The 20,235-nt window shown below is 50.6% G+C and overlaps 1 pseudogene; it reads left to right on the plus strand.

Annotated features, from left to right (window-relative positions):
- LOC114700318 overlaps positions 1-20,235 on the plus strand; it is a 120,013-nt pseudogene that overhangs the window by 71,060 nt on the left and 28,718 nt on the right.

Genomic DNA, 20,235 nt, shown 5'->3' on the forward strand with positions numbered 1-20,235 from the left:
TCTATTCTAATCTTTAGACTGTCATTCCAAGAATGCTGTAATGGAAGTAGTGGTCCAACTCAGTGGCAGATAGCTTGTCTAGCATGTGTGGCCCTGAATTTGATCCCCAACACCAAAAAACGAAAACAGAAAAAGCTGTCCAAATGCACATAAACACAATACAATCTGAAGACATTTGGAGGCTGGCTGGTTCCCAAGCAGAGTGCCCTTGACATCTTCCAAAATGTTGCTATTTTGTCATTAGTAGCTTATTCCTTTGGAAACTACTAGTTTCTTAACACAGTGTTAGTTCTGAGGCAGCTGGCATTTCTCTGCCTGTGCGTGGATCTGTGTTTAATCAATGCTGAGATAGAAAAGCACCTTTGGTTTCTGTAGTTAGTCCCCACATAGGTTTTCTGGGTCTTCGTGTGTCTAGCCCAAGCTGAAGAGGGTATTAAAGCCCCTAGAAGCAACCTTCAGCCCATGCTGGTGTGGGGATCATTGTGCCCCGTGGTTAGAATATTTTTGAGATATGTCCACACTGACTCCTGTCTCCCTGACGGTCTTTTACTCCAAGTGCTGGCAGGAATGGCTAACTTACTCACATACCCTTCACGAGCAGTCTGCCTCCCCTCTCTGCCTAGGTTTTCTAACACTGTCTACACACTTGCCCAGGGCTTTTTGCCTCAGGGTCTGCTACTAGAAGAATGTGAGTCAGAGTAGAACTTATCCCATGCTCCTTCTGGCCCCATAATCGCTATAATAAATGCTTATGATAATCACTGAGACAGAAGAACCCCCCACTCCACCATATGGCTATGGGCATCCTAAGGCAGACCAGAGGCCAAGTTGCACCTTCACCTTCCATCCACAAGGAGGCCCAGCAGTCTGCTTGCCCTAGGGTTCCAGAGTGCCTTATGCTGCACTGTAGCAGTAGCTGGAGGCTGCCATGATCCTTGTGCTGCCCCTTCCTTTCTGCCTGTGTGTGGGGAAGGTGCTATAGATGCTCTGCCTGCTGGCCTGGCTCTGGGTGTATCCAGGATATGCTGGTCAGTCTCTGGCTTCCCACACAGATTCTGTCTGAAGGGGAAACAGCAGAGGACCTGCACTAATGAGCCCGTGAGTTATCCTCAGGTTAATGCACTTGGGTTTCAAATGACACAGTACCCCTTGGTTCTCCTGCCATTCTCCTGCTGACAGAAGTGAGAAGGGAAATCAATTCCTGTCCCCTCTCTGACAGTGTCAGCCACCACAGAGGAGGGGTGAGCTTACCCGCTGATTTTGAGATGAGCATTCTTGACCCAACACAGCTGCTAGGAACACAGAGTTCTAGACAACCAAGGTGCTTCCAGAGTAAGTCAGCATCCCTTGAACCCACATTTCCTAGAAAGACTGCCTCTTCCCTGCTGAAAGCACCCACTATTGTCCAAAGACAAGCCCCAGCTGTTCTTGTAGCTGGAGCCAGGCTTCAGAACCCAGAGTCACTAGCCCTCATCCCCTGCTTCCAGCAATAGGCACATTCTTGGTGACAAGAGTCCTTAAGATGCTCTTAGGTACCAGGTGATGCCTGTTTGGAGTACAATATATTCCAAAGCCAAGATGGCTGTGGGGCCAGGCAGGACCTAAGAGGATGTGAGGGTAGAAACATTGATTGATTGAGGGGTGTGTAGTGATTGGTGGGCACTGAGGTACTGAGAGTGGCAGCCTGGCTTCAGGCAAATACTGGGCTCCAAGCCTGACTAAGTGCCAAACATTCTAAGTGGTTGGAGAATCCAGAAATCAGGCTCTGAGGGGTAAGCTGCCCCATTTTTCTGGCAATGAATTGGTGCTTACTTTTCCTTTCCGACATCTGAAGCACACAGATGGTTTTTTTAATTATATGCAAGGTAGTCTCTTCTGTAAAGCTGCAACCCTAGCATATATGATAGGAGACCCATGTCACTTAGCCACTAGGTCAGCGCTGGGCCAAGGAGCTGTACCTGACGCTGGGATTCAGGAAGGAGGGAGACGAGGGGTTCCTCTTACAGAGCACTGCTGAACTGCCGTGACAGAACACAGAGACAGTCTCCACTCACCTCTGCTACTACAGGCAGTCAGAGCTGCCTGAGGAGAGGCAGGTCACAGGAGGATGGGAATGAGGAACCACGTGACGTATTGTCGATTTCCAGGTTGAAAAGGGCAGCAAGCATGGTCCAGGCAGTGCCCACCAGCTGCCAGTGCTGTGTATTTGGGAATAGCGCTGGCTGGATTTTTTTCTTCTGTTTTAATTGCATTCTTTGTGTGTGGTTTCAGAGGAATAATTCTTAAGAGTTGGTTCTCTCCTTCCAACTTGTGGTCCCAGGAATCAGACTTGGGTTGTTAGCCTTGGCAGCAGGTGTCTTTACCCACTGAGCTATCTTGCCGGCCCAGCTGCAGCTTTGGTTCCCAGAGAGTGTCGAAATATCATAGGGTGTGACTGGAGCAGAAAGTCCCCTGATTGGGCTTTACCCATTGGCCACCAAAGCTCTCCCTCAGGAAATGGTGCTGGTGAGGATGCAGATTTCGGCAAGCATCTGGCTCTGGTGCCCTGTGTCTTCACGGGCAGTCTTGGCAACACCCTGGCCGCCTCCTGCCTCGGAAGGAAATGCAAGCAGAAGCCCCCTGCACTTAGAAACCCTGAAAGGAGCAGCGCTCCATGCTATGCCCTGTTCCAGCACATGGCTCCGAAATTTCTTTTTCTCCTCTCTTCTCAAATTTGAAAAATTCTACAGGGTTTGACAAAAGAAAATCAGAGGCTCTGCTTGCCAGGTTAATCAAACAGTGCCAGCAGAGGCTCTCTCTGGCCTCCTGGCATCCCTCCCTCCCCCAGTGCCCTCCTCAAAGCCCATTAAGCTGATTAAAATAAAGCCCACTGCATTTTGAGTTCCATCTGGCCGGCAGCTTTTTGCAGGGACAGGGCTATTGGTGCTATGAAGCGCAACTGGAGAGGGATGAGAGCAGAGGGCAGCACTCACGATGGAGATACGGTGGCCCCGCCCAGCCCTTGCATGTCTGCTGGCTTTAATTTTAGCCAGAGTCACTGGCCTCTTGCTCTGGAGACAGGCAGAAATATCCCTTACAGTTCCCATCTTTTGGCCTTTCAGAGCAAGAAGGACCCCCCAGTGTGGACCTGCCCCTTCACCCTCCACTTCAGCTCTACTTTATTATCCACAACATGCGACAGCTTCGTGACTTCGGTCTGGCCAAGATCAAGGTTCGGAATTACTGGACAGCAGTGGGGTAAGTGGCAGGCCCTGCCCCCTCACAGCTCACTTGGTGCAGTGTGCCAGTGGCCTGATGCCTGAGTTCTGAAATGAGTCCAACGAGAACCTCCGTGAGAGCCACCAGAGCAGAACTTACAGCTCCTAAGTTTAGGAAGTGGCGGTGGTAATACTCTATCATGTGAGTCTGAGAAGAAGAGCCTGTGGACTCAGACTCCAGGCCCGTCCATTTAGCCACTGCAGCTAGGTGTTACTCTGCAGGGACCAAGCTTGGAGAGCTTGCTGGGAAGCAGACTTTTCCTCCCTCCCTTCCTCCCTCCCTCCCTCTCTACCCCCTCCCTCCCTCTCCTCTCTCTCTCTCTCTCTCTCTCTCTCTCTCTCTCTCTCTCTCTCTCTCTCTCTTTCTTTTTTGTTTTTGAGACAGGGTCTTTCTATGTAGCCTTGGCTGTCCTAGAACTCTATAGACCAGGCTGGCATCAAACCCATAGAGATTCTTCTGCCTCTGCCTCCTGAGTGCTGGGCTAAAGGCGTGTGCCACCATGCATGGCAGAAAGTAGATTCTTTTTTGGGGGGGTTGGAGTAGTTGAGACAGGGTTTCTCTGTGTAGCTTTGGAGCCTGTCCTGGAACTTACTCTGTAGCCCAGGCTGGCCTCGAACTCACGGAGATCCACCTGCCTCTGCCTCCCAAGTGCTGGAATTAAAGTGTGCACCACCACCGCCCAGCCAGAAAGTAGATTCTTATTTGGTAGTTTGGTAGGTGGGACAGGGATTTTGTGTGTCAGACCTGGCTCTCGGGGTATAGAACTAGCTCTACATGGCTAGCTTTCACTGTGGCTGTGGCCCGTTCCAGAGTCCTTGCTGTGTCCCCTACACTGTCCTCTTGTCCCATCCTTCCCTCTCCAGCGTGTTCATGTGTTGATTTGCTTTAGTTCTTCACCTATATGGGCACAGCAGCACTGTCAATCTCTTGATATGTCCTGAGGAGACTGGTGCAAAAGACACAAACTGCCCTGGGGCCACCTTGCTGAGCCGCTGGCAGACAAGATGTAGACAAATCATGCAGTGTGCTGAAGCCCTGGGCAAGGTGGAGCCCCCACGGGGGAAGGAAGTGAGAACAGGAGGCCACACTTCCCGGCACACAGAGATGGCACAGAGTGAGTGAGGAAGGGCAGGGCACTGCCATCCGCCTTCTTGCCCTCTTCAGGAGACATGGGTCAGAAGTAGCCAGGCCTCATGCAAGACCTGAGGGACTAGCACGGAAACATGTGAGTGGAGCTGTCTTTCCAACCTCCATCTTGCTAAAAGACACTAGGGAACTGTGGGCTCTGTGGCCATCTGTAAACCTATAGCCAGAGCACAGCTTCTGTGAATGCCTCCATGGAGGAGACCTGGGCCTTGGTGGCACTTTGAACCATTCCCCTGAGCTTGGGAAATGCGTGGGGGTGCTTTTATTTGTTCCTTCTTTGCTTGTTTACTTATTGAGACAGGGCCTTAATATGTAGTTCAGGATGGCCTAGAATTTACCCTGTAGCCAAATCTGTCCTTGAACTTTTAATCCTCCTGCCTTAGCCTCTAGTCTGTCTCCAGCAGCCTCTAGCTTCTATCAAACTCTTCTGCTGCTTCAAACCCTTTGACCAGAGGCTCAAGGTCAAACTTCTGGTGTGACATCTGAGCTTCCTAATGCTTTTGTGCCAGTCTCAGCCTCCCCAGCAATGCCTCCCTTACTCATGCCAGCCTCCCGAGTGCTGGCTGCTGTGGCCACAGCCTTGTGCCTGCCCACCTCCCCATCTCACTTCAGCTCCAGACGCTTGCCCTGCAGATTCCTCAGGCGATGCTTTCTCCAGGGATCGGCCTCTGCCCTTGAGCCACTTCTGGGCCTCATGAGCCTTCCCTATCCTCCTCTGAAGGTTGTGGCTCCAAGACGGTAGGGCAGAGGTCTCCACCACTCATCTGTGCCAAGGAGATGAGCAGGTGATAGATGGGTGAATAAAAGAACCAGTGGGTGAGTTCACATTCCTGTCGTTCATGAGGAACTCTGCTGCCCTTTCTTACACCCAGGTGAGGGGCCTGAGGTTGAGGGGGTTGAAGCAAAGCTGGCAGTCCTCCAGAGGAGCCCCTAACACCTCTCCCTCTCCTGCCCTCCTCCTTCCTTCCCACCCTACCCTTGTTCTTCTTTCCTCTAGGTTTTCCCACAACCAGCACCCACCAACTGCTAGTAGGCACTGTAGGCCCGAGAGCCATGAGGTGGGCACAGTCCTTCTGGCTCTGTTCATGGGCCCTACTGCTCAGACCAACAGAAAACTCCCTTTGCTTTCTGCCTTTTGAAGTCTTTCTTTGTTAATAAATTCCTCAAGTTTAAGTTTGAGAAAAACAATTATCTGGAGTATGTGAGAAAAGTCCTATTGACCTGTGACCTGTGAGTTCCCTTCCTCCCTGGCCATCTCTTAAGTGCTCAGAGCCGCCCACTTCAGGATCTCAGGTTTGCTGGAACTTCCCTGCAAGTGTTCCTCACACCTTGTTCTAGAATGGAAGTGAGATGCTTGCAGCCTGGCCAAGCCCATGCCCCATGGCTCAGCATGGTCACTTAAGCATGAATTTGGAGCACATTTTATACACTGGACCACAATGCTGAGAAGCTGTGTGCCTCAGCTAAGACAGGCACTTATTTACCTGTACTCAGCCTTCCTGGGACATGCAGAATACAGAAAGGGCTCAGGGCCCTCTGAGTCAGGGGAGCGTCGGAGGCTTACTGTGGTGGGCAAGGCTTACTGTGGGTGGACACTCAGGGTGGAGCATGGAGTGGCACCGTAGAACACTGCTTACACGACATACAACATCTGTTGCCAGAACTTACCGGGGGCAGAAAAAACACAAACAAATGCAGCTGTGGCTTGGTCGATTTAATATTCTCCAGAGAACTCTATTGCTGTGTGTTTTGGAGGAGATAAAATGAGAGTTTATAGGGAATATAACTTGGCCCGCAGACATGGCTTGTTAATGCAATGTTTTTGTGTATGGGAGTTTGAGAAGGAAAGGTAAATGGGGGGAGCGAGGCTTACTTGGAATGGAGGAGAGTCCTAGAGCAGGGTTCATTTTGATTGGAATGTGCTGCTGATTACCTTCCTCGGGTGAACATTTCCAGGCTCCTCTCCCTAACTAGGTTGCATTGTGAGTGTTAGCTGCCCTAAGAAGAGGGACTTGGTAAGGGCAGTAAGAACAGGAGGCCACACTTCGTGGTAAAAGAGGATGGCAACAGCCATGTATGCTTTGACAGATGTTATCGGTCCACTGGGTGAGGCCTGTGAGAGGCACGCATGTGCAAGAATGAGTCACTGAATATGGGAACCATTTTGTGGCTGTTGGACAGTACTCCCTGGCTTGATGTTGAAGAAGCTGAGTCTGGAATGGTAAGACCCCACACAGCAGATGGACGGGGGTCTCTTTCGTCAGCTGATTGGAAGTGGATGCCTGGAGTGCTGCCCTGAGAACCTTCCTCTGGTTCATCGGGGATTGATTGGCTGTCTGCTTAGGGTAGGAGAATAGGATAACATGTCTGCTACATCTTTTTATGTTTCATACACATGGAAGACTTACCCCAGCTGGAAGGTACAAGGGACTGGGCTGGTTGGGGGGGCATGAGGGTCACATGGGTTTCCTTTATAAAGTGACAGTTATGGCAGGGAGGGAAAAACCATCAGTCTCTCTAGTAAGATGATTGCCTGTCTGCTGTGGTTTGGAAACAGACAGGCTCCATCTGATAGAAGCCATTCGGACACTTCCTGGGATGGTTTGACTCTGGAAAGTCACCTATAGGCTCATGTTTTGAATGCCTGTTTCCCAGTGCGAGGGATAGGTTTTAGAGACTTGGGGACCCTTTAGGAAGAGAGACCTGGCTGATAGAAGTAGGTCACTTAGGGACAGAACCTTGAAGATTAGCCCAGCCATAGCCCAGACCCCTGCTTCGCATTCTGCTGTGGTGAACTCTGCCATACTTTCCTCACTGTAGTAAACTGAGCCCTCTGAACCTGTAAGCAAAATAAACTTCTCCTTCCATAAGTGGTTTCTGTCAGGTATTGTTGTAGTGATGAGAAAAGTCATGCACTGCTCTTGGAAGGGGCCGTGCTTGTTCTCACGGGCCCTGTACTGGCTCTCAGGAGAGGGCTGCTATAAAGAGAGCAAGCTCTCTGAGCTCTGTGGCTTTCTGTCCTTGAGTGATCTCCCACACACTCCTGTTGTGATGCTGTCAGTGTTGAGACCTCCACCAAAGCTGAGCTGATGCCAGTACCTTGCCCTTGAACCTCCAGAACTGTGAGTTAATAAACCTCTTTTCTTGATAAAGTTACAGCCTCAGGTATTTTGGTATCCTGACAGAAAACAGGCAAATGAACCATCCACTCTCCATGGCTCCCCATGTGCCGTCTGTTTTCTTTTAAAGCAATCTTGAGTTGTCTGTGCTTTCCTTGTGAGCAGGAACACTGTCACCACCCTCACCATAGATACCAAGTGCAAGAGTCATCTCCAGCCCATACATCACAGGAAGTGACATGAGGAACTGCATTTCAAAGTTTAAATTGCTTTGTGCATAGCCCTGTGCAAGGCTGGTATGTGTGCAATAGGCTGCACTGCCCCCGGTGCTCAACACTGCAGGGAGCAAAAATAGACAGAACCCCATGTGCATAGCCCTGCACTTTCTGGAGGGTAAAGAAGGTCAAGCAAGGATACAAGTGAGTGCAGGATTTCAGGCAGTGCGCAGTGTTTTGAAGACAATGAACTAGGGAAATTTCCTGGCTGCTGGTTGATTGCTGTGACAAAACACCACGGCCAAGGCAACTTATAAAAGGAAGTGTTTCATAGATAAAAGGAAAGTGTTTCATAGGGCTTATGGTTTTCAGACAGAGTCCAGGATGGCAGAGCAAAGGCATGGTGGCAGGTGTCTAAAGAGCTCACATCTTGAGCCACAACCAGGAGGCAGAAAGACATATACTGGAAATGGCTCCAGTCTTTTGAAACCTCAAAGCCTGCCCCCAGTGACACTCCTCCAACAACAAGGACATATCTCCTAATCCTTTCCAAACAGTTCCACCAACTGAGAACCAAGTATTCAAACATATATGAGCTGTGAGGGCCATTTCCCATTCCAACCACCACAGGGAGTGAGGGAGAGGAGGAGTCATGGGCAGAAATGTTCCTGGTAGGGACATAGCAAGAAGCAAAGTCCCCAAGGGCAGGAACATGCTTAGCAGCTCTTAGGACAGAAGCACATGGATGGGCCTGATGGACGCAGAAGTTCAAGAGGAAGCCCTAAGAGGAGGCAGAGCCAGGTGGTGTGGCCCCGAATGGTAGGCGCCTTATTAAGAGAAACAAGAAGAGAAAGTCAGAGTAGGATCCCCTGTTAGAACCTGCCCACCAGGGGCAGTCTACAAAGCCCTTAGTCTGATGATACCATCTTCAGATCCATGGTTTACTGTCATAAAATGTTCTTCACTGAATGCATGTAGAATGCTCAGATGAGTCCTGGGCTTTCTACCTCCATGCAGATATACCAGCCTTTAGAATCACTGGAATGTTCTGAACAGGAGACAATCTGACCAAAGTAATCTAAAAGGCCACCCTGGCTGCTGTCTGAGGGATGCTAAGGCAGGGGGACCCAGGTAAGAGCCTCCAGCCCAGTCTAGCTAGGGACAGCATGGCTTAGGCATGGGTGCCTATGCTTGGGTATACCTGTTTCTCCCGTGATAACAGACGCGTTGGCAGCTGTTTGTCTGGAAGGGATTCAAGTAGTGCAGTGTGGAGACTGTTGAGTGTCAACCCAAGAGCATCCACCCTGCCACTCCTGTTCTATCCCAGAGCCTTTGAATGTGAGCCCTAGCTACGGTCCCTTTCATTCATGAACACTTCAGTGCTCTGCACACTCAAGTTTGTGGTCCTTTCTTATAACCCCAATCATGAGGCCTGACAGTAATTATTGTTTTGCTCTTAAATCACCATTCTGTATTTAAACAGCCCAAACTGTCTCAAAATGTTTTGTTTTTTAAACATTTGGTGTGGGGTCTGATCACAGCTAACATTGAGTCAGCTGAGGCAGGAGGCCTGGTGGCATTAAGCAAAATACTTGTGGCTGGGGCTGACCATCAGCATAAGGCTGCGGTGGTGACACTCAGAGGCTAGGCCTAGGCCAAGCTTTCCGAGTAGGGCAGGTACAAACTCAAGATGGCAGCTGAGGCCCATGCTCTTAGACAAGATCAGAGGGGGCGTGGCAGGGCAGCAGTGTGGCAGGACAGCTGCGTGGCGGGGCAGCTCAGTGGCAGGACAGCTGTGTGGCGGGGCAGCTGCGTGGGCGGGACAGCAGTGTGACAGGGCAGCTGCGTGGAAGGACAGCTGTGTGGCAAGGACAGCTCAGTGGCAGGGCAGCTCAGTGGCAGGGCAGCTGTGGTGGCAGGACAGCAGTGTGCATGGGCAGCAGTGTACAGGACAGCAGTGTGGCAGGACAGCTGTGTGGCAAGGGCAGCTCAGTGCAGACAGCTGTGTGGCAGGACAGCAGTGTGGCAGGGCAGCTCAGTGGCAGGAAGCTCAGTGGCAGGGACAGCAGTGTGCAGGGCAAGCTGTGTCAGGGCAGCTCAGTGGCAGGACAGCTGTGTGGCAGGACAGCAGTGTGGAGGGCAGCTCAGTGGCAGGACAGCCAGTGGCAGGCAGCGTGTGGCAGGGCAGGGGGCTGTGTGGGCAGGGCAGCAGTGGGCAGGACAGGCAGGAAGCAGTGTGGCGGGGCAGCTGTGTGGCAGGACAGCAGTGTGGCAGACAGCTGTGTGGCAGGGCAGCTCAGTGGCAGGACAGCTGTGTGGCAGGACAGCAGTGTGGCAGGGCAGCTCAGTGGCAGACAGCTCAGTGGCAGGACAGCTGTGTGGCAGGACAGCAGTGTGGCAGGGCAGCTCAGTGGCAGGACAGAAGTGTGGCAGGCAGCTCAGTGGCAGGACAGAAGTGTGGCAGGGCAGCTCAGTGGCAGGGTAGCTCGGTGGTAGGGCAAATCAGTCTGAGTCTGTGGATAGTGAGTGGATAGGAGCAGGGCTATAATGTCAGCCGACTGTTTTCTTCAGGAAAGCTTAGAGATGACCACTTGCCCAGCTGGCTGCTCATGGGGCTAGATCCACTGTCCATATAAAGAGAGGATGGAGGAGGGGAGCCAAGGTCACTCCAGCAGGGAGACACCAGGAAGATGGAAAGGTACCCATGAAAGGTCCTTCTCTGAGTTCAGGGCAGTCCCATGCTATGGCATTACTCTTTAGTTCTGGAGCTGTTACTGAGCCTGCCTGCCCGCCTGGTTGCTTTCTTTCCCACCCCTCTTTGCCTGAGTGTCTGTACCCCGTTCAGCCTGCCCTGAGCCAGGCCTGCCTGCCCACCAACCACAGCATCTTGACCTCTCTTCCAGTGTCTGGCTCTCCATCCTGTCCTGCCCCAGTCCTTTTGTCCCTCTGTGATCACCTGAGCTGTGGCCACCTCAACTGCAGTCCTTACCATTTATTTCCCAAGCTTTCCTCCTTTTCCTCACTTCCTTCCTCTTCTATCTGCTACCCCACTGCCTCCGTCTCTCTTGAGAAAAGTGAGTGTCCTCATGACAAAGATGTGTTGCTTTGGTCATCCTCCCTGAGGGACACGTGAAAGAGCGTTGAGTCCCCTCCTCAATAGAGCCAGAGCTATGGCGGCTAATGCGCAGGAGCTTGAAGGAAGGAGCAAATGTAGGCCTCAGGACAGAGGCCCACATCCTGGTGGGCACAGGGTACACAGATGATTAACAGAGGGCAGGAAGCCAAGTAGCAAGTCTGAGAGCCCAGAGCAAAGCCCTCAACAACTGGCATCAAGAGGAGAGACGACGTCAGAAGGGCTAGAGACTTCCTGGAGGAGGCTGTGCAGAGCCTGTCCTGAGACCGGGATAGGCCACTCTGGATACAGCAGCTTGCTCTCCAGAGTCTCCAAAGTCTGGTAGAACAAAGTGAATGCAGCAATATAGGAAGCAGACCCCACACCCCCTCCAAGTGTCCCAGAGCCTCTAGTTGCTTCCTCTTCTAGAACATTCTTTGGGTGCAGATAGGGAGGAGACTGGCTCACATTCTCTGTGCAGTGGGTCTGGTGTATGGATACCTCCAGCCTGGCACAAATGAAGTCCACTGTGGCTAAGTGCCACCCAAGGCACAGTTTGCTTTCCCAGACCTGCCTTGATGTTTAGACTCAGCCAGTTCTGTATTCAAATGCTTTGCTGGATAGGCTGGCCATGCTGAAGTTGGTAGTCACCTCTGGGAACAGTGACTTTAGAGCCCTGCACCCCTCAGCTCTGCCTCAGGGAAACCACATGACCACTCTCCTTGCTGAGTAGTAAGTATATTCATTAGAAGGGGTGGGGCAGTTATCCATGCCAGGCTAAGGAGGAGAGTGGCCTTGGCAAGCTAATTCAGTTATCTAGGCTGCAATGATACGTATAATGTGTTAAATGTGAATTATCATCTCACCGTGTCTGGTTCTAAGAACTAGAGAGAAAAACCGTAAGGGAAAATGAGCGCTGGGAATGGGATTATGTAGCAGTCATGGACTTCAGAGTGTCACTTGAGAAAGCATCACTACAAGTACCACCACATCTCTCATTAAACAAAGAAGGGAAGCAGGAGAGTGTACTTACACACAAGTGCACACTCACAAATGGTTATAGTGAGTCATTTGGAAGGATGGGATTTCTGAATGCACTGGATTCTGGGGTAAAGAAGGAAGAGCTCAACTGAAGCCCTGGTAACTGACATGGGCAGAGCCAAGTCTTCCAGCAGGAAAAGATTTTCCCCAGATCTATAAAGCATCCTTTTTCTAGAGCTTTGCTGAGGGGATGCTGAGGGGTACCTTACCTGCAAGCCCCCAGCCCCAAGGCTCTGTGGTGCAGTTGTGGACCTCCATCCAGCTTCCTAGTAACAATCCTTGAGGTCTGATGATGTTTTATATGGCCACCTACATAGCAACAGCCTTGCCTACCTGCAGGTTCCCATCCCAGAATTCAAACAGCAGTATAAAAAAATATTCAGGAAAAAAATCTCTATCGAATATATCTTTTTTCTTATTCTTCCCTAAACAATGTAGCATAACAATTTCCATAACATTTACATTGCATTAGGCTTTATAAGTCATTTAGAGATGGTTTGAAGGAAGCAGGAGAGTGTACATAGGTTATATATGCAAATTTGTGATGTTTTATACACAGGACTGCAGCATGAGACAATGCTGGTATCCACGGGACCCTGCAGTAAATCCCCCACAGATGCTGAGTGGTGGTTGTAGGTAGAACAAAGTCTGGAAGGATGTGTGTGCACACGCACACCCACTGCAAGGTTCCAGGACCATTACCTCTAGGGAGCAGGAGATGGTATGTGGGGACTTAATTAAGAAAGTGGGGGCCCAGAGTTCTACCCACACGGGTAGTTCAGTCTGTGCTGGCGATAGCCAGAACTGAGTTCTACCTAGACATACAGAGAGGAGGAGAGTTCTGATGCCTTCATATGGGGTGTCTGGGACTGTGGGACAGTGCAGACTTTTGTTTCTGTTCCTACCCAGATATCCCACACCAAACCTGCCCACAGGCACAGTAGTTTTGCTGGAAACATCAGAGATGCAAGCTGCAGGCCAGGCAGGGCCCTCCCTCCCCAATGGCCACAACCAGCTCTTGAACACCCCCGCCTTCCCCAGAGCTCACTGTTTCCTTACCTCCCTTATTCCCTTACGTGCCTTCCTCTGCCACAGTCATAATTCTTGAGGGCTCGACATCTATGGCCAGTGGGGCTCTCAACTGCTTGTGTAAGACATGTTTTGGGGGCCAGACATCCCATTAGAAAAGCTAGGTTGCCTGTCCACCACTGTCTGGATGGGAAGCCCATCTGTACTCCACCACCTCTTTAAATGACTGTTTCTGTCTCCCAGATGTTTCCATGGTGGTAATTTTTCAGAACTGCCCGTTGAAAGCTGCCAGTGCCATCCTCCTCCACGAGCTGTGTTCTGATTAATTCACAGCACACGCTTTGCTCTGTGCCTCCTCTAAACAGAGCGCACATCCATATAAACATGTAAAAGCACACTTTGAACATCGACTTTTCTGACAGCCAGCAAATAGTAGCCTGCCATCCTGCAATTGGATGATTGAAGCTGAGTTCCTGTGGTGGGATACGGGTTTGATGGCTCTCCTTCTGCATTGCTCTGCAACCCTGTCCATGGTGATCTAGGAATTTAGTTAGAGCACGCAGATTTAGTTTACAGGGAGGCCGAGGCATGGAGAATGAGGGCTCTGGGGCCTCAGAATCCATACTTGGTCAAACACAGATCAGAAGCCAAAGATCAGAAGCCAAGGGCAGAGTGGCCTGGGAGGAAAAGCACAAGCTGCCATCGTTCTTGTTCTTTGTCTTAGGAGAATGTCCAGATTAGTCATGTGTCAGTTCCCTCATGACGGCTGTGATCCTACCATGTGCTGTATCCTCAGGCAATTGTGGAGGACTTCTGCTGTCTTGGCAGTTCACTTTGTTAGGAGAGATAAATTAGCAGCCAAGCAGGCATGGAGGTGAAGGCTTTGCAATCCCAGCACTTGAATGCTATATCTCAATTCTGGGACCCTATCTGCAGTGAAATAGCCCCCTTAGTCAGCTCTGGTGGAGCATACCTTTAATCCCTCACTGGGGAGGCAGAGGCAGACAGATCTCTATAAGCTTGAGACTGGCCTGGTCTACATCGTGAATACATCAATAGTGGCCTAGGCTACATAGGGAGACTCTCTCTCCAAACAAATAAAACAAAACAAAAACCTTGCCCTAACCCTCCAGAAATGCTGATGAAGAGACCATTTCAGAGACTGAGGAACTCGAGAGCATCAGGATGTAGAGGGAATGGTGGAGTGCTCTTTAGAGCTGGTGTTAGGGAGTCTCTGAAGCGAAGAAGGAAGTGTGCTGTGGCATCAAGGAGCAGTATATGGAGGCCGGCAAACCGGGACCTGGGACTATTATGTTTAGTTGGGTTGACAGCATGGAGTCACTGGATGTTTAGGCAGGAGGCTGCTGAGCTCTGACTGAAGTTGTTTTTAAGCGAGTCTGGCTGCTATGTGGGAAATGAAGTGTGTGTGCAGGGTGACAGTGCAGAGCAGGCACAGAGAGACCAATTAGTTGATCTGGTGTCTCTGGAGAGATGGCAGTGGTCTACACTGGGCAGCAGTGTCTGTGGAGATGAAGTCAGATTGGAGAGGAGAGAGGAAGGCACTCCTGACAGGCTGGACGTGGCGGGGCCGGGGACAGGGTCATCAGAGGGACTGCTAGGATTTGGGAAGCTGACTGAGCAGGGAGAGGTTCAGCTTGGGGGACATGATGGAGACTCTGTTGGGAACTGTGACTCCAGCACCTAGAAGCCAGGCAGACAGAACCCATGTTCAAGGCTAGCCTAGGCTACATGCCTAGTGTTTTGTTTGTCTGTTATTGATTTCTTTTTTTAAGTATTTGATGATCTGAGGCACATAAAGGTTGAGATTCCAAGAGGAGAGGGTAGGAGAGGCATCATCCCTTAGGGGCCAATCGAGAGGTCAGGACCAGAGAGTCAGGAAATGGCATCTGAACCAGAGAGACATTGAGAACTTGGCCATAGTGAGTACAAGACACTCAGAAAGCTAGCCTTGGACCTAGGGCAGCCTAGTCACTGAGCCCAGCTGAGCTGGTGGGGATTGCAGGAGTGGAGATAAGCAAGGAGGCTGGCAGAGGAGTAGCCAGTTAGGCAGAAGCCAAGTAACACAGGCACATCATCACTGGAAGCCCAGCCATGGACATCATGAAGGGGAGGAGGAGCTGCCTATTCGTCTGCTTGAGCCAACCATGACAGGGGGGTGAAGAATCCGTGACTTTGGACATGGCCAGCCTGTAAACCACTGTCATAGCTGAGGGAAGGGCTCTGCTGTGATCACCCAGACAGCAGAGTAAGCCATGTTCTGCTGTGGGTGCCTTGGCACAGTGGATTCTACACTGAGTTGGGAGAGGACCTGATGGAAATGACAGTGACTGATTTCACTGTAGAGGTAATAGCACTTGTGGGGCGCCTCTGTAGATAGAATACTCAGGAATCAAAGGAAGAAAACACAGGCTCTCATACTCCGGCTGCATCTCAGTTAGGCTAAGTGAGAGAAGCCAGATGCAAAGGGTGCACGTTGTAAGCTCTATGTCAAAATTCTAGAAATGTGAGTGTCAGTTTATAAAAAGGGGGCTGTTGAGGTGTCTCACAGGATGAAACACTTGCTATCAGCCTGCTGACTTGAGTTCCATTCCTAGATACACATAGTGGAAGGAGAGAACTGTCTCCCCCAAGTTGTCCTTGGACAACGCATGCGCGCGGCGTGCGCGCGCGCGCACACACACACACACACACACAAATGTAAAAATCTGTAGTGATGAGAGAAGGTGGGTGGTTGTCTGGGAAGAGAGGGATTTCAAAGTGTGAAGAGGACCTCGGGGGATGGACACATCCTAAGTGTGGAGATTGTTTCAGGGAGATGTACATGTTAAGACTTACGAGTAGTGTGAAGAAGTATTAACTGTTTGATGTATGCATTATATCCCTTGATGGAAGAGTTCCACCACAGAGACGGGGGCTGTAACAGTAGCCGGGGAGGGTGATCTTATTTAAGCATGAACAGATAAGCATCAGATACATAATGACATAAGGCCATGTGTTTGGGTTATGAGGAAGCAGGGACCTTTCTTTGAAGGTCACATATGTCATGTTGTCCTGCATTCTCCACTTCCTTGTGCTATGGAAACATCTAGAAAATTTGGTCATAGGGCAAAGATTCCCTCAAAACTGCATTATCAAGGCTGTGCCTTGGTACCTGTTCACGTCCCTGGGTCTTTCCCTGACTGCAGCTGCAGCTGCAGTGAGTAGATCCCTGGCATGCTGGCATTGCTGCATCTGAGCTGCTTGCTGGGTGTCTGCTGAGCAAACATGCCCGGTTGTGATGTGTGAGAGCATTGGTTGCCCAGGGCCACATTCAGCAAGCAGTGGCACAAATGGACTACTTCTGTCTTTGGGGGGCATTTCCATGGTACGTGCCATGGACTCATTGAAGAGTCCCAGCAGGACGGAACCCAGCTGCCCCAGCAGTGAAGGGCTCAGGCACCTGGGGGCTTCTTCCTACCTGTGTTACTTTCCCACTTCCTGTCTACAGCCAGTCCTTGTCGTGGCTCTGCTTTCAAGACACTCAATATGAGACACTCCAGGAGTCCCGGGAGCCTGCATTTAACATGCACAACAGGTCTCCTTGATGCAGAAGCCTCAGAAACCAACTTCATTTTAGTTTCCTGAAAATACACATTTATTTTGTGTGTGAGTATGTGGGTGTGTGGGTTTTTTCATTTTGGTTTTTTGTTTTGTTTTGTTTTGTGTTTGTTTGTTTGTTTTTGAGACAGAGTCTCCTTTGTAGCGCATGCTGGCCTCAAACTCACTATGTCCTGGGGCCCTGAAAGTGCTAGGATGACAGGCAAATACCCCTAACACCAGCTGGAGCAATCTTTAAGAATGCTGCTACGGCTGTGAAAAGCCGGAAAGGGTGTCGCAGGGAGTGGTGGGGCATCTTTGCTCCTGTAGGAGATGAACTCTGGTGGCAAGTGAACCAGGTTGAAGCAGCAAGAGACCAGGAAGCCACGAGACCAATTAGTGGCCATTACAGTGTCCTGACAGAGTGATGAAAGCCAAGACAGCAGTGAGGCTGCCTCTTTGAGAAAGGGCTTTGATTCCAGAGTGTGGACGCTTTGCGGAGAGAGGAAGGGGGAGTCCGTTTCACAGCTGCTGGCTCAGCTCTCGAGTGCTCACATTTCTAGCATTTACATTTCTGTTTGGGGGCATCCTCACTTCACAGTTTGACACATCAGTCTGATGACACACGTTTTCCTTTGTTCCGTTTTGTGCATTCAGGATCTTGATATTGGTGGCCAAGAACGTGAAACTCTATGTCAACAAAAGCCTCATCTTTGATGGCGTGTTAGACAAAGGAGGAGGCAAAGCCCCTTTTGATTGTACCATCCTGTTGACCTTCAGAGCGAGAAGAAGGAGAGCCAGAGAAGGCCCTGAGTGCTGGCCGGGAAGAAAGCAAAGGTGCCCTTCGGATGGCTGGCATATAAATGGGGTCGAGGAGCTTGGCACAGCTCCTCACAGCCAGCTGAAGCCTTGTGGATATGACAGTTTCCTCACAAGGAGATTTCCTTGGTGAAAGGTGAATTCTACTCATTGCCCAAAGGACAGTTTGTCAAGTTACAGGAAGATGTCAGAGTGTTGGCAGCCCTGCCTCAATGGGTGATGGCCTAGTGTTCCTTCTTCTTCTCTCTTGGGAATATCCTCCTCTGGAAGAGGAGCCCTCTTTGCTCCAACAGCTGGAAAACCTCAAAAGCAAGAGAATCCCTGAACTGCTGGAAAACTCCACACTGGTTACAGCCTTCTCTAGCAGAGGTGGGCAAGAAACAGGCAGGCAGGAAGCCCAAACCCCGTGGCTCAGTCCGGAAAAGGATCTGGAACAGAAGAGTAGGCTTCCATTGGATGATGTCATTGGTGATGATCTTGGGAGAGGTGGAGGCAGGGAAAAAGCCTCGACGTGAGCAAGGAGGACTAACAGCTGGAGTGTCATCACTGAAGAGAGACCCAGAGGGTATCCTCCAAAGCCTGTGTAACGACTTAGACATCTTTAGCAGCCTCCCACCAGGGATCGCCCTGCTAGTGGGAGGAGGGCCCTGAAGAAGATGCCAGCGGTAGCCATGGTGATGACCAGCCAGCCAGCAAAGGTAAGCCTCGAGAAGCTTCAATTGGCATGAAAGCCATTTGTTTCCCTGGACCCTGGTTTCCTTATCTATAAAGCAAGGGGGCTTTTCTCAAGTAGGAGTCACATCTCCACTGTCTCAGCCGGAGGGTGGTACAAATGAGGGACAGCTGGCACTCTGCGTGTGAAACTCCTGGATGTGATTGTCACTGCACCAGCATCTATCTGTCCGTGGCCCATTTTGTTGCCATGCATGGTTTTTCCAACCTGGACTTCATTCTTCACCTTGATAAAGACATTTTCCCTAGTAACTTACCTGACTCTGTTAGAAGACAACCCCAGGATGATGCTGAACACAGCAGCACTAGCCTGGTATAGGAGGAACTTGTGGACATTGTAGGGTGGTAGCCAGAGGGTCCAAGGCATTGGGAGGAGGCAGCCACCCTCCACAGTCTTGTTGCTGGCTTCAGGAATGGTGGTTAGTATCGCAGTCTCCTTTTTCAGTACAAACTAGAGTAGATAAAGCCTTGCTTTATAGGGTTAACAACTGATGGTGATTATTTTGAAACCACTAGGGTGTGTGTGTGTGTGTGTGTGTGTGTGTGTGTGTGTGTGTGTGTGAAGAAATCATGGGGTTCATGGCTCAAGCCTATAATCCCAGCTACTTCAGAGGCTAAGCAGGAGAGTTACAAGTCCAAGGCCTACTAGGCTATAGAGTGAGTTCAAGGCCAGCCTGGTCAACTCAGTGATACTTTGTCTCAAAACAAAGAGGTAGAAGGGCTGGACTGTAGCTCAGTGATGCAGGGCCCAGGCTCATCCCCAGGATTGAAAATAAAACAGAAGGCAGAGTTCAGTTGAAACCATCATAGTCTTTGCGTGGGTTATCTATAAGGACATTCTGAATGTATAATGGGTTCAGGTGTGCTCTGCATGACCATCCTGAGTAAGGAGGGACTATGGGGCATTCTGTATCCATCTGTATAAGAGGCACCAGAGTGACCGTCCCTGTGTTGTGGAGTACCTTATAGTGAAGTCATCTGCATAAATTGGCTGTTCGCTCTCTCTGCTGAGCTCAGTGTCCTGTCTATGAGACAGGTTGGCACGCCTCTGTTGGAGATGTGAGGAACAAACAAGACAGTGGCTTCAGTGAAGCAACAGGGCCTGGCACCTGGGGAGTGTTCAGCGAGCAGTGAGTGAGACATCAGCTTGTGTCACGTACCACCTCACAGACCTACTGAGCCACTGAGTGTTAACTGCTTCCACCTGTTCCACAAAGCCTCTACCGAGCATCCCTTCCTCATCTGTGACGGATTTGAGCTGCACCACAAGAGTTCTAGATGGTTACTTGAGATTTGTGGGCTGTGTTTGGCAGGTACCTGGCAGAGAAGCATGCCAGCAGATGTGTCCCTGCTTCTGTCCCCTTCCCCAGCCTGTCACCTGTTCTCTGATTCTGCCTCTTGTTGGTGTAGCCGCAGGATCCCTGCTTGTCCTTGGTGAATCATCTCTGTTCACTGTGACAGTGTCTGCTTGGACCTCATGTGTCACGTCAGACTCTGAGGGCTAACTCACCTAACCACTGACTGCCCTCTGCATCTTTGCTGATGCCCACTCGCATTAGACTCAGGAATCCTCAGAGGGCATGGTGGGACTAAGCCTGGATCTCTCCACCCAGGGCACTGAGGCAGGAGTATCACCAGCTCTGACTGGCCCTGCTACATAGAAAGACCCTGCCTCAAGAAACACATTAAAATGGTCAGAGTGTGTGGGGGGCGGTAAGTAAAGTACTTGAGGATCTGAGTTGGATCCCAAAACCCACCTAATTCCAGCTCTGAGGAGGCAGAGACAGTAGGATCCTTGCTAGCCAGCCAGTCTAGCAAATAATGATATCCAGGCTAGTGAGAGACTTGTCTCAATGCAGGTCCATCCTGAAGATGACAAGTGTTGCCCTCTGGCTTCACAGACATGTGGATCTATGTATCCATGCACACATACACACACACTGAAGGAACAACATAGACAGAAAGAGAAGCTTCTGAGTATGAAAGCTGGCTCAGTGACATGCCGTGGGCAGGACAGTGGTGACAAGCAGCTGCAGGCCTGGGTCCCTGTGTGCTTGCTCTTGCCAAGGTCTGGTCAACCTTAATGATTCTGAACCCTCTTGACAGCCCCATCTTACAGATAAAAAGTGAAGTTTCAGTACTTTCCCGGGTTTTCCTTCCCACAGCC

The sequence above is a fragment of the Peromyscus leucopus genome, unplaced genomic scaffold (genome assembly GCF_004664715.2).
Source record: "Peromyscus leucopus breed LL Stock unplaced genomic scaffold, UCI_PerLeu_2.1 scaffold_471, whole genome shotgun sequence".
In the NCBI taxonomy this organism is placed as follows: Eukaryota; Metazoa; Chordata; class Mammalia; order Rodentia; family Cricetidae; genus Peromyscus; species Peromyscus leucopus.